This window comes from Leopardus geoffroyi, chromosome B1 (assembly GCF_018350155.1).
Source record: "Leopardus geoffroyi isolate Oge1 chromosome B1, O.geoffroyi_Oge1_pat1.0, whole genome shotgun sequence".
NCBI classification, from domain to species: domain Eukaryota; kingdom Metazoa; phylum Chordata; class Mammalia; order Carnivora; family Felidae; genus Leopardus; species Leopardus geoffroyi.
The window spans coordinates 120,724,469-120,739,195 of record NC_059327.1 but is presented as its reverse complement, the minus strand read 5'-3'; the positions used below and the strand labels follow the sequence as shown (position 1 = coordinate 120,739,195).

General features: G+C 38.4%; 1 protein-coding gene across 2 annotated transcripts in view; it reads right to left on the bottom strand.

Annotated features, from left to right (window-relative positions):
- PPP3CA (protein phosphatase 3 catalytic subunit alpha) overlaps positions 1-14,727 on the bottom strand; it is a 330,036-nt gene that overhangs the window by 271,418 nt on the left and 43,891 nt on the right. The gene's annotated exons all lie outside the window — the stretch shown is intronic.

Here is a 14,727-nt window from a genome sequence, read left to right as displayed (position 1 = left end):
AAGCAACTTATATGTCTTCCCCTACACAGATGTGCATCTAATGTGACTGGTTTGTAAAGAAATGGAGTAAAATGGTTATGACCCCTGCATATAATAAATCATCGACATAATTTTGCCTGTCTTTTCCTTAACTGTAAAGGAGCAAAGTTTTCCCCCTGGTCAAATCACATCACATAAACCAGTATTCTAAAACTTGTGAAACAATGATACACATTTCAAAGACTTAACCAAGTCTCCTTCCTTTTCCCTTCCTTTCAAATACCTGTGTGTGTGTGTTCACACACAAACATACACATATATACATATATATGTATACATAAATATATACATACATATTTGTTTCACAAAAATTTTCTAACGCACAGGGTGTTGGCCATTCCTATCTTGGGGAAACAGCCCTCCCACGATTACCACGTATGAGCCGCAAAGTCAACAAAGAGAGTCCTGAACATACTGGCTCCTGCTTTGAAACATGCCGTTAATCAATGAGAAGTGTGAACCATCAAAAATCAGCCCTAGGTATTTATCTAAAGGATACAAAAATGCTGATTCTAAGGGCACATGCACCCCAATGTTTATAGCAGTGCTATTGACAATAGCCAAATTATGGAAAGAGCCCAAATGTCCATCGACTGATGAATGGATAAAGAAGCCATCAAGAAGAATGAAATCTTGCTACTTGCAACAACATGGATGGGACTAGAATGTGTTATGTCAAGGGAAATAAGTCAGAGAAAGACAAATATCATGATTTCACTCATATGTAGAATTTAAGGAACAAAGTAGATGAACTCAGGAGAAGCGAAGGAAAAACAAGATAAAAACAGAGAGGGAGGCAAATAAACCATAAGATACTCTTAAATACAGAGAACAAACTGAGGGTTGCTGGAAGGGAGGCAGGGTGGGAATGGGCTAAACAGGTGATGGACATTAAGAAGGACACTTGTAAGGATGAGCACTGGGTGTTACATGTAAGTGATAAATTACTGGGTTCTCCTCCTGAAACCAGTATTACACTTAAAAAAAAAAAAAAAAAAAAAAAGTCCAGAGAAAACAGACCAAGAATTTGTATTCTCTCAACAAAAGTTTTGGCAGATAATTCAACAACAAAAACAAGCAAAACAGCATGAACCTCAACCCTAAACTGCATGGCTAAAGTATCTATTCTTTAGAGAAAAAGCCAGTAAGTATGTCTTAAAGTAACTGAGCACAAATGCCAACCACGATCTTGGCCTGGCTTTCACCCAGACACCCGAGTCCTTTGCAACATCTGCATATACCATGGAGGGGATCGCACATTAATTAGGTCATAACGTTTTGTGCCTGAAAATATTTACTATACTAATGTTACCGAAGAGGTAGAAAAATTATGATGTCTTATGAATGAAAGATTTGGAGTTGATTCTTTTAATAAAAGTCAAAGCACTGATTAAAACACAAAAACCTCCTTACACAGCAGAAGGGTCTCTATAACCTAACCAAACTCACAGCATTTACAAGTCCTACCTTCATTTCGAAATGGAACTCTCAGTGCTCTTGCTCTATATGTCAGGGCTTTGCCAAAGGTTCATTTTAACCATTAACCCAATACTGATTGGTTACACTAACACTATAAAGAAATTAAGGACAAGAGATTCAGCATCAGCAGCCCAGTTGGTGAGGACAGGCCATCCAGGGAGAACCTAGAAGAACCTGGTCCTTTAATAAGGTTTGAGTAAGTGGGTCAACTGTCATCTGTGACTGGGTTCAGCCTCCTCACCTCTCTAAGGAGAGTCCATTAGCTGCCGTAGCTCAGGATCAGTTTTTGGCAGCTCGAACTTGAAACTGTAGGTTCTTAAAAGTTGTCAGTGATTTCTTTTCTAGTGCAAAGCATACATTTTTCCCCCCCGCCGGATTTTCGGTTGTACACATGCGGAGACCAGTGTGTATGTACATATAATATTAATATCTTTTCTCCTAAAATAAAGGAAAAAAGTGGGGTGCCTGGGTGGCTCAGTTGGTTAAGCGCCCAACGCTTGGTTTCCTCTCAGGTCATGATCTCACAGTTTCATGAGTTTGAGCCCCATGTTGGGCTCTGTGCTAGGCAGCACAGAGCCTACTTAGGATTCTCTCCCTCTCTCTGCCCCTCCCCTGCTCGTGCTCTGTCTTCCCTCTCAAAATAAATAAATAAACATTTAAAAAATTGTTAAATAAGGGAAAAAAGTACCTTAAGGCTTTGTTTACTAACCACTTAATGTTTAAAGGTTAAACAAAAAGATTCTCAAATCTGTATTTCATTTCTCAAACCCAGCAATTGCAGGGGGAAAAAATAGCTACTAGAAGATATACCTTAGCTAATTTATCTTGCCGTAACTAGGTTAAAATTTTTGGAAGAGCCATAAGCTTTATATCTTTGATTCTTTCAAACATATTTAAATATACTTAAGAATTAGAAACACAACTGAAAAGTCACACTCAGTTTTTCTAAATTCCTTTTAATATACACATTTAGTAGGGTACCACCAAAAGAAATAGAGATAAGAGTCTTTGGAAACAACTGATGTTGACTGTTTCTCCATGACAGAGATTTTATTTTGAAAATATTCTTCATGGAAACACAAGGTTCTGATCAAAACAGTGGCAAAGCACTTTAATTTTCTCAATATACAGTCTAGCTCCCAGCACTGGAGAATGGAGCTCAGATGCCCTGGGCAGCCTTCTGTTTAAAGGACCCACATCATTCTCTATCCAGGGCAAGAAAGGTGCACACCATTTCAATTAGACACACACAGAATTGTGTGTGTGTGGAGGGGGGGAGGGTTGCCTTTCAAGATCTATGCATCATGTGACATAAAAAAGGAAACATAATAGTAGCTAGTTGTCTATTAACTAGCACTCGTTTTATAATAAACATGGAGAAAATGCCCAAATACGTTCTCAGTAAATTTGTCCAGAGACAAACTTTAAAGTTATTTTGCTAATCAATGGTTGGTAACTTAAGCTGTATGCAATCTCAAAAAAATGCAAATGGAAACAACAGTGTCCAACAACTCAGCTCTGGCGGCCTTACACTGTTTTTTTCCCTCCTTGCCCAGACTGTTGAAGTCAGACAGGTTGAGGTCACCTTCAAGAAAGCCCTTTGCCCTGCCAGGTTAAAGCCATGCCAGCAACCAAAGTAGAATCTGATATAAAAATAGGAGCCTAAGGAATCCAGGGAAAGCAAAACACATCGTAAGGCCAGCAGTGCACATGGCCAACAATGCAAAAGAGGTGATAGAAGCTTAAGGCTGTATCTAAACAAGCAATAGAATCAACCACTCCTACCGCATTAGTCACTTAAATTAATAAATCACCAAAACGGCCAGGTGTTAGGCTGAAAAACCAATGTAAATAGATTATTTAGTGTTGCAGAGTCACAGGTAAAAGGCATTAATCTTCTACTTTTTTACATGTCTTAGTTTATACATAAAGGCCATGGTTTTTACTGAGATAAAATAATGATTACCACCCTCCAAAAAAAAAAAAAGATTGCAAGGTTGCCCATGCAGACTACTAAATATGAAATTAATAACATCTTAATATCAATACAGGATACAAAAAATGAAATTAATTACTCTTATGTCATCTCAATTTGCAGGTACCCTAAAGTCAAACAAATTCATAGATAATAATTTTTAAAAAGGAAGAAGGAGGAGGAGGAAGAGGAGGAGGAGAAGATTGATATCAAAATAGTGCTACCAAACGCAGAAATAAAGTTAAGGGGTTTGCAGGAGTTGAAGCATTTAAGTTACAAAGGCATAATCATGCCTGTGAGGTAATAAAAATATTATCTGTATATTTAAAAAAATAAAGGAAGCAGCTGTCTAAACATTTTAGCTTTTTTCCAAAAAATGTTTATGCACTGTTCTGAGGATAGAAATAATCCAAACTGAAGCAATGTTTTAAACCATTAGAACACACACACACACACACACACACACACACACACACACAATCACACACAATGGAGTGCCTTGTGCCCCTTCCTCCTTCCCCTTTTTGATTTGAGGCATTTCCTGTCAACTTGGCTGTAAAAAGGAAATCCTGAAAGTGAGGGTCACAACAATTATCTGTCACTCCAACTGTTCATGATAAAAGAAAAAAAAAAAACTCTTTATGGTTTCAATTACACAAAATGCTATGGGAATGCTATCTTTTATAAACCACCATTACAAATTAATGCCAACCCACTGTATACTAAAAATGTATCTACATTAAAATATACTTATAAAATAAAATTATAACAAAATAGCTCCATACTAGAATATGCACTTTTATTTAGCATATTTGTTTCATCTTTACATATCAGAACACCTTTGGGTTGCACAGTTGTAATCATGGCTCCTTTATAGTTTTCCATTCTGCATTTTCATCGTAACATTTCTATATGCCCCACATACTTCCAGTTATAATATCATTAAGAATTCCATCATATTCCACTTGAATAAACTATTTATTCACTTGCTTACTTATCTCTATCCTGTCTTTTTACAGAATGGGTTTAAGGTGGAATCACTTTTGTTTCAGGTGGACAATTATGATTTCCATGACTCTTTTGTTGGACATTTAATGTGTTTCTTTTTTTCTTCCCTTGTAACTAAACCTGCAACGAGCAACTTCATGTAATAAAGCTCCCTTCCTCGGTTGAATTATTTCTTTGGAATGAGTCAAAGGTTGTAAACAATTTTCTTAACAACTGCAATGCCTCAGTGCTTTATAAAATATTCATACCCATTTATAATAGGAGTGGTAAAGTAAAACCAAATATACAGTAATTATTTTAGGATTAACTCTGGAGGCAATTTTCTAAGTGCTCTTAATTTTTTCTTTTACTTTTTAGAATTAAATAAATAATGCATGCTTCCAGGTAAACTTCAAGCCTATATCTGCCAGAGTCTAAAGTAAAATCAATATTCCCCCCAACCCCTAAAACTCACTCCCTGATGTAAGCACTGTTAACAACCTGGTATATATCTTTTCGCACTTTTCATTTTATATATATAAGCATATATGTAGGATTTCTAAACCTTTCTTTCTTTTTACAACACAAAATCTCTCCCTATCTTCAAATATGAGATCATAATATGACTTCTCTGACATCTGTGAAGTCATGATAGAACTTCTGTAATATGATTCGATCTCATCAAGTAGCAGTTGATTCCAGTGATATATTCAACACCATCACAAGCACTGTACCGATTTTTGGTTAACTGCCACTGATGAATAATCCAAAACACAGGATAATGCCCAAATTACTTCAAACACTGGTGTGTGTGTGTGCGCACGTGTGTGTGTGTGTGTGTGTGTGTGCCAGAGTTACCTTCCTAATTATATTTAAGACCACTACTAAAAATGGGTTTGCACGCCCTACTAAAATGCCTATTACGGTGCGAGGGTGGCACAAGGAAGCGTTTAGGAAGGAAGCTAGTATGGCATCAGAAATGTGTCACCCACATGTGGACAATCAAGACCGTATAATACAAACATTTTGCCTCACAAAACAAAAAACAAATGTGACCTACAGTTCAAAAAGAAATGAGAGACACAGACTTAAAAGTCGACAAAAGTTCATGAGACTTGCCGGGAAGAAGCTAGCAAAAATCTTGGGAATAGCGGTTTCTCTAAAGGGTGTAACTGGATTCCTAATTTGATTAGGCCATAACATACACTCTGTAAAGGAACATCATGTTTGTTATCTTGGTATCAGTGTGACTCTTCCTGGTGCAGGTCCCAGGAATGCCCACATGGAAGTCCCATGTGTCTCCTGTCATCAGCTATACAATCAAGGCAGAACCGCCACCCAAATTAAACCACCCCTCCTGCATTTGCTGTCCCATCGATATTTTCTTTAACAATCCTTAGCACTAGCTGGTATTTTCGTGTTTACTTATTTAATATATGTCCTCCTCCACAAGAATGTAAGCGTAAGAAATTAAGGGCATTGTCTCATCAAACCTCCATTCATGTCAAGGAATATTAATTGAGCTCCTACATATGCTGGACAAAGGGGATCGAGTAGTGACCGAAACAGGCAAAAATGTGTGCCCTGGTAGAGTTTACATTCCACAAAGGAGAGACAGATAGTCCACGCCAAGAGTAAAATTTATAGTGTATTAGAAGGTAATGTGTGTTGTGGGGAAAAACAAAGCAAGGAGTACAGAGAGTGCCAGGCTGAGAGTGGAGGCGTGTAGCCTCAATTTCCACACCATCCCCGGCACCTAAAAGAACATGCAGCCAGTTAATAAACACGGGCTCATGGGATAGGGTCAGACTGACAAAAGCCAAACAGCATATCCCAATTCCCTGGAAACAGCGATTGGTTCTGAGATGCGCAGCTAACAAGATCAGAGTCATTCAGATGCAAGAGACACGAAAGCAGGCAAGACCACGGTCTTTGGAGTTGCCTCACAGGGTATGGAGCCACTACAGCCAATCTGTAGTCATGAAAATAAACCATCTAGGTAGGAAGACAGAGCCCAGGACAGCAGAATAACCAGCCCCGGTTACATCATTTGATTAGCTCAAGTGATAGTTGAAGATTTGCCCTTGGACCAGGCTATTCAGTTACATAGGGCCATAAGAGCCTCTGTATCAACTAGATCAGCATTCCATGTGGGGCAAAATAACTCCTGCTTTGCTTTCACTACCAGCAGTTTTCTTACGGACCATTTCCTCATTTGGAAAGTTAAAGTTACTGATGTGGTGCTGTTTAAGCCACTGTGACCTGGGGTTCCTATTACTTGCAATCCATTGAGTGTACTGATGTGCATTCCCATGTATTATACAAATCTAAGCCAAATGACCATCCCAGAACCTCATGCTCATTAGTATGACCTCGTTTGGGTTTAGAATATTTCCTCTACTTCCCATTCCCAGCCTCAACTCTCCATCAGTCCATAGCTCATCCCTTTCACAAAGCTTCACCCATTAATACATTCATTATCCATTCAGTCATTAAATCCAACATATGTTTCGCGGGCACCGATAGGCACCGAGAATAAGAAGACTCATAAGACACAGTCCTTGTTCTCAAAGATACCTCAAAAAGGAAGGGAAATACTGAACAACAGCTGCAAAAGCAAATGCAGGCTAATTATTCTTGATCAGAATGATGTATAGGAGACAATGGCAGTGTGAAGGGTAAAGGGATCAAATATATATATTTTAGATGGCTCACAACTTCTCTCACTTTCTCTGAGCCCACTGATGGTTATCAATTTATTGTCCTATATACACATGGTCCCCAACATGGGAGTCCTTTCTTCCCTAAAAGTCCCTATGGTTCTTGAGGACAGGAACTGTGTCCAATCCTTCTTTTCTTCCTGCCCAACTTTCCAGCATATAATACAGAATTACCTCCGATAAATGTTTATTAATTCAAATATGGGTGTTTTGTACTCAAAATTTTGTAAAGGACCATAGATGCCATTTATAGCCCTAGTTAAGTTTCATTGCTTTCTGACAGACTACTAATTACCTTTAACCTGTTTTGACAGCTGAAAGCTTATCAGAATTACTCGTCCTAAACTCCATCAGTACAGGCACCTCTTCCCATGGCATCTCCACGTGGCTTCGAACTCGGGTCTCCTCTTTGTGGGTTCAAATAGTTCCTGCTTTGCTTTCACTAACAGTTCTCTCAGGAACCAAGGAGATAATTACTTTAGAGCGTTTCACTTTTGGGCCTGTACACAGGAGCCACTATACTGTGGCAGTGAATTAGAGAATTTCTACTGCCACAATACTCCTTTTTTTTTTTTTTTTAAACGTTTATTTATTTTTGAGACAGAGAGAGACAGAGCATGAACAGGGGAGGGGCAGACACAGAATCCGAAACAGGCTCCAGGCTCTGAGCTGTCAGCACAGAGCCCGACGTGGGGCTCGAACTCACGGACCGTGAGATCATGACCTGAGCCGAAGTCGGACACTCAACCGACCAAGCCACCCAGGCGCCCCGCCACAATACTCCTTAATCAGGCTGCTCTCAAATTAGAAAAAAAAAAAAAAAAAAAAAAAAAACTTTTTAGAGAATGATGAACTAAGTGGAACTAACTACAGCTTTTAGTACTTACAATGGAGCAAACAACAATTAACCAAAAAATGAAGGGTGGGGGCACGGGAGGGCACAGCATGTTCCTGAACAAAATTTTATGCATTCTTAAGAGCTGATACGATTCAAAGGAGAAAAGAAAATGTTTTTCTCATATGGTGACTAGTGAATCTAGTTTGTATTGAAGTGTTTTTCCATATGCTAGTCTCATGTATCAGATCATAAAATTTAAATATTTTATTATCTTTTTTAATGTTTATTTATTTATTTATGAGTAAGAGAGAGACAGAATCCAAAACAGGCTCCAGGCTCCAGGCTCTGAGCTGTCCATACAGAGCCTAACCACAGGGCTCGAACTTGTGAACTGTGAGATCATGACCTGAGCCGAAGTCAGACACTTAATAGACTGAGCCGCCTAGGCGCCCCAAAACTTAAATATTTTGAAAATCCTTTTCCAAATCTATGTGGTCATTTACAGGCTCTCCTTATAAGCCTGATAAATCAACTTGCTAACCTTACTGCCCAAATCTCATCCACTATTTCAAAATGTTTATCAAAATGTTGGTACTTTAGTACTATTACTGCTATAGTCAAAATGCATTATACATGAAGGAGGCTATCGGAGGCTGCTCTAGAAACAAAATCCACACTTATAATGTGGCCTCTAAACAAGTCCATTCTGAAGCTCCAGGGTAGGAAAGGGTAAGCAGCATGGAAAACATATCCTTGACTTTTCTCCATTCTCATTCCACTAACTTTTCGTGTTCTCCTCCCTTACTTCCTGGCTCCACCCTTTCCCACCTTCCTTCCCATGCTTCCCCTGTTCCATGAGATGATTTGGGCAGCTGCGGACTGCCCAGAGCCTAGTGTGAGGGATGAGACAAGCTCAGGAACTCTTTGTTCTTCAGACCTCCAAGGGATCCCAACCAGCCCAGCCGTGGCTGTGTCTTCTTAAGAAAGGAGGAAGGGCTGGTCACTTTCTCGTTGCAGTACCTACTCTTACTCCAGTTCATTCTCTCATATTTTTTTCTAGCATGGCCCTGTTCCCAACCTACACGTCTGCCAGCACAGGGTGGGAGAGGAGGACTGTGTGCAGAGCTCCAGGCCCTACTTGAGCAGGTCACTTTGACTTCCTGGGTCTCAGATGCTCCAAGTGTTTGTTAGGTCCCCTGTGGCTCAATATTTTTGTTCTCATTTGTTATATACTCCTACTCTGCTTGTATTGCTTTTTTGTTTTATTCTTTCTCTCTTCTGCGCCGGGAGGGCAGGGACAATGTCTGTATCCTATACTGGACCTGGCAGGCACCTAGGAAGCATTCTGTAAGTATAAGGAGAATGAATGTAATCGATAAGAAAATATTTCAACATTTGAAGAGCAAGCCTATTGAAACAATAGGGGGAACAAAGTCAGTGATCTGCTTTTTTAGTTCAGCAGTCACTATGTGACCTACGGGATGCCACCATCTTTGAGCTTCCATCCAATATGGGGTAGAAGTAAGCAGTGGTTCTCAAAGAGGAAGTGGAGTGGTGACGGCAGTATGGTCATAACACCCACTTCCAACAAGTACTTTAAAAAAGTAAGTGAGCTTATAAAAAGTACTATATTACAGTAGGATTCTAAGCATTCTTTTTTTGAGCGAAACATCTCCTCAAGTAATTCTGAAGCATTAATGGCTATCAACACATCACCTCAAATAAGAACCATCAACTTAGATGATCACTAAGACCCCTTCATCTTCAGCAATACGTAATTCTAAAACACAAACTGAATTTTACCAAATCGCTACTAATTTTTCCAGGTATTCTTCAGTATTATAATTTTCCATTCACATGTTAACTAGATGTTATAATTTTTTATTCCCTACACATGGCTAATTTAATGATTTATTTCATTAAGGGCTAAGTTTTGGTCTCTAATGCTACTACATTCTAGGAGTATATTTTGTGAATTTTAATGATGAAAATAATAAATACATTATATATGGCAAGGAATAGAGAGAGAAGCCCGTCCCTTCCATCTAAACCTTGGCACTATTGATATTGTGGGCTGGATAATTCTTTGTCGTGGGAAATTGTCCTGTACATTAAAGGATATTTAGTAGCACCCCTGACCTCTGCTCACTAGATATCCGTACCTGATCCCTACCCCTAGCTGTGACAGTAAAAAATGCCTCCAGACACTGCCAACATCCCTTATCCCCCAAACTCTTGATACATTGGGAACCACTAGGATAATAACACTATAATAATTTAATTATCTAGAACCCGAGAATACAAAAGAACTGTTAAACATAAGGTAGGGCGAGGGAACCGGAAGGCAATTACTTAAGGGAAAGAGCTACTTACCTGAAAAAATATTCACTCATTTGTTAGTAGCTGAAAGACTTTTATGAATAACGAGACCTGAGTTTTATCAAAATGGGCATCTCTTTTCTAATTTGTACATAAAGCATATGCAGGTGGAAAACCTCAAACGTAAGGAAATGTGTGTTCTAAGACTATGAAGGAATTCTAAATAACATCCCTTGAGCATTTTCCAAACTTTCCTTTTGGAAAACGGGTCACCCTCATTCAAAAACTCATCGTAGATGTCATGATTAGAGGCCACGTCTAGAATAGATTAAAACAGACTTACTTTTCTTCAAACTTTTCTCTTCGGGATCTAAATTATAGCTTTTTGCTGTCAACATGAATAAATCTAACCAGATAATTGGCAAATCTACAATGACCGTTTTACATGTAGACATTACCTACTGTAATGATTTATACATGTTTACAGCTCTTTTCATAGTCCTCTTAACTGGTTCTGAATTCCAATGTAAAGTGTAAAAAGACAAACACTTGAATCCTACAAGTCTAACGCTGGATCTTTCACTTGGATGGACCATACCCAGCACCTTATGAACATTAGATAAACTTCTGTGTAATCATAAGACCTCAAAAAAGGTTTCTTGTCATCGAGTTTTCCTTTGTAACAGATTTTAAAACAGGCAAAGTTTTTTCTTTTTTCATTAAGGAATATTATATGTCTTTCAAGAAAGTATGTCACGTAGAGAGACACATTGGGCACTTAACCTTAAAAAAAATAATAAATTTATACATTTTAAAGATATTTGCACACAGTAGCACGAGAAGAATTTCCAAACTTTGTCAAGAATTACCAACCTCATTAAAATGTGGGTAATTTATTCAAATAAAATTCAACTCATTTCAATTAAAGTAACCTTTAAGTCATTTTTAATTCTATCTGTGTCTCATTCACAGTGGAAGATAAGAGTTAACCAGTACTTATAGGCCAGAATGTTTGCTTATACAATTAAATATAGATATTATATATATGCAAATTTTTAACTTTATTATTCATCTAGAGTCTAATATAGTGCATATTTCTCCAAGTGCCTATTCTGTTCATTTTACTGTTCCTTCAGAGCTGCATGAAAAAGCTAAGGAGGAATAAAAAAAAAAAAAAAGATGAATGAACTGTTTTCATTACAGTCTAGGTTTTGGTAAGCCAGTTCATTTGTTTTTGTTTTTGGTTTTGGTTTTGGGTTTTTTTTCTTTTTTTCTTTTTTTTGGCTTTAAGCTAACCTCAAAAAAAAATCAGGAGGTAATTAGGAGAATATATATTTGCTTTTTATTTTTTTTAATGTTCATTTATTTTTTAGAGAGAGAGAGTGAACAGGGGAGGGGCAGAGAGAGAGAGGGAGACACAGAATCTGAAGCAGGCTCCAGGCTCTGAGCTGTCAGCACAGAGCTCCACGCGGGCCGAACCCATGAACTGTGAGATCATGACCCGAGTCAAAGTCAGACACTTAACCGACTAAGCCACCCAGGCACCCCTAAGAATATATATTTGCTCTTTAAAGACAGACTCCCCCATGTCCCCATTATTTCCATAGATTCTGGTGACAGTGTCATTCTATTTAAAGGTTTTAGTCACAGGCTTGTTTTTCTGAGGGTTTCAGTGAGATTACTCCGCTTCTGTTTCCCAATTACTATTTCTAAATATAGGATAGTTTTTCTGAAGATTATTTATTATTGCAAACATATGCAAAAATTTCCATTTATGCATAGGTGACTACCACTGATAAAGTAAACAATTATAAATTTAAAACTTAAGAGACTTAAAATTGTAGCTGAAGTTAGTTAATGACATAGTGAAACTGTACTAAGCTATTTAATGTGTCCTTCACGGTCCTTTCTATAACACAAATCTGCAGCCAAGCCACTGTGGAAATGTTCTGAAGTTAAATAAGAATGCATGAAGTAAGGATATATTTAAAACACTAAGAGCTTCTTTAGAAAAATTTTAATATTTGCACAATTGGATACAATATAATTCTGGCAACGTATAACATTCATATTGAAATCTCACTGGTTCAGAGGTGGTAGCAAATGAAATAATATATAAGGATAAAAAAGGAAAGATTTACACATCACTACCTTCTTTGTTTTCTCTTATCTGTTTGTTTTAATGAAGTTTGGCTGCCATCTGTCAATGATACTGGCAAGTGACAAGTTCCTTGATCCTCCTTACTCCTTAATCTTCTCTTAAAGTTACAATGGGATTTATTCCAGATAATAAATACTATCTATTTTAACACAGTGCCTAACACAGAGTCAGTTCAAGAGCTTCCATTTCATAATGAAGAACCGAAGGCACAGAGCAAAACTAATCATCAGTACACTCATTTACCATGTCCTGTGTAATTATTATATGGCCATCATGAATTGGCTTCATAATACAAATCACTGCTTAACCAGAATAACGTCAGCAGATTGATATAAGGTGACTGAAGCTGGCCCAAAAATCCTTTTAAGAACCATAGAGTTTGACTATGCATGTAGCATACTGGCCAAGTACCTGAGTTGCCAGGAAGGGAAACCCACCGGGTGACCCAGCAGAAAAGGGTCAACCATGAAAGCCCCCACATACATAGCCAGAAGTGAGCAGAAAATTCAAAACACAACAAACATGACAGAAGCTTCTACAGTCTTCATTCTCTGTTGTTCCGTGCAGGAATATTGGTCTTGGCAATTGACCTAAATCTCAGATACTGAAGGTCTACTGCATACTGTTTTAGTCATTTTTTAAGTAAAACCATGACGGTAGTTTCGTTTGATTGGTTTTTCATGCCTTATCATAATGTTTTGATTATGGCTCCTTTTGTTTGAATAGTTCAGCTGTTTTTACTTTTACCTCCATCACTTCAGGAGTAAAAGCACACTGCTGATGAAAGTGATTGGACCAGGAATCAGACAACCAGCTCTTAAAGGGATCGTGGCTCACCCAGAGTTAACTGTGGGCCAGGGCACATCCCTGCTGGGCTTTCTCAGCAGGGACAGGCCATTGCAATGAATGATTCCCGAGGCTCCTCTCAGTTCCAAAAACTCTAGGATCCTAGTATTCCCCCTAGAAGTCTTAGAATCAGCACAAGCCAGTAAATCTCATAGTTCCTTCTATGCCACCCTCACAGGAAGGTGCTCCACCAGACAGACTCAAGAGTCCCTAAGGTGCAAGCCGAAGTCATTCAGTACCACAGAGTCTCAGAGTCCCTTCCAACCGGGACTGAGGCAAAGAAATCTTCATTCCCAGTCACCCATTAACTGGCTGTCAATACCTAGACCTAGAAGGGATCCTTTATTGTTCTTTAAGAAAATCTCCATAGCAGAATTTTATAGTCTTGTTCTTTTTATCTCTGAAATGCTAGAGAACAGAGGCTGCTTTTTTATCTTAAAAATTTTTTTTAATGTTTATTTATTTTTTGAGAGAGAGAGAGACAGAGAAGACAGAGTGGGAGTGGGGAAGGGACAGGGAGAGAGGGAGACACAGAATCTGAAGCAGGCTCCAGGCTCTGAATTGTCAGCACAGAGCCCGACGTGGGCTTGAACTCACAGACCGTGAGATGATGACCTGAGCCAAAGTCGGACACTCAACCAAGCGAGCCACCTAGGTTCTCCAGCCACCCAGGACCCCCTACTTTTTTTTTTATCTTAATACCCCATTGCAACAAATATGTGCTAAGCATCAATAAACGACACTGAGCAAATGATTCACAATCTCTATTACAAAATGTCTAACTTCTTTTCATCAAGTCAGAAGCATTAGTAGGTAGAGACACATTCATTCTACTGCCTCTCATTATCATCAAGGACTAGCACCCTGCGCATTCCCCAAGATACTTTAAAAGGCATTCTTGCAAGACACTTTAACTGAATACCTCTATGTGGCCAGCTCCATGCCTGGCACTAGGTTTGTAAAGCTGATTAAATGGTCTTTGCCCTCCAGGAACAGAGTCTGCTAAGGAGGAGGAAAAAAAGTAAAGTAAAAAGACAAATAACAGACTAAGACACCGAGAGAGACAAATAATTTGGGTCACAAGGACACATAAGCTAAAATATTATCAACTTTATTTAACAAACTAATAAAATTAGTGCACATCCATATTAAATAAACATTTCAAGCTGTGAAGTCAAACTACCCGTATAAACACCATGTATCCAGAAGATGTGAATCATAATAACATTATAAAACATGTTTAGTCAGAAAACCTGCTTGAATAAAAGATTGGCAAAACCACATATCTTGGCTGAGGTCTTCCTGACACATAAAGAACAAAGATCAGATCAAAAACATAAACTGTGAATGACAATCTGTGCCA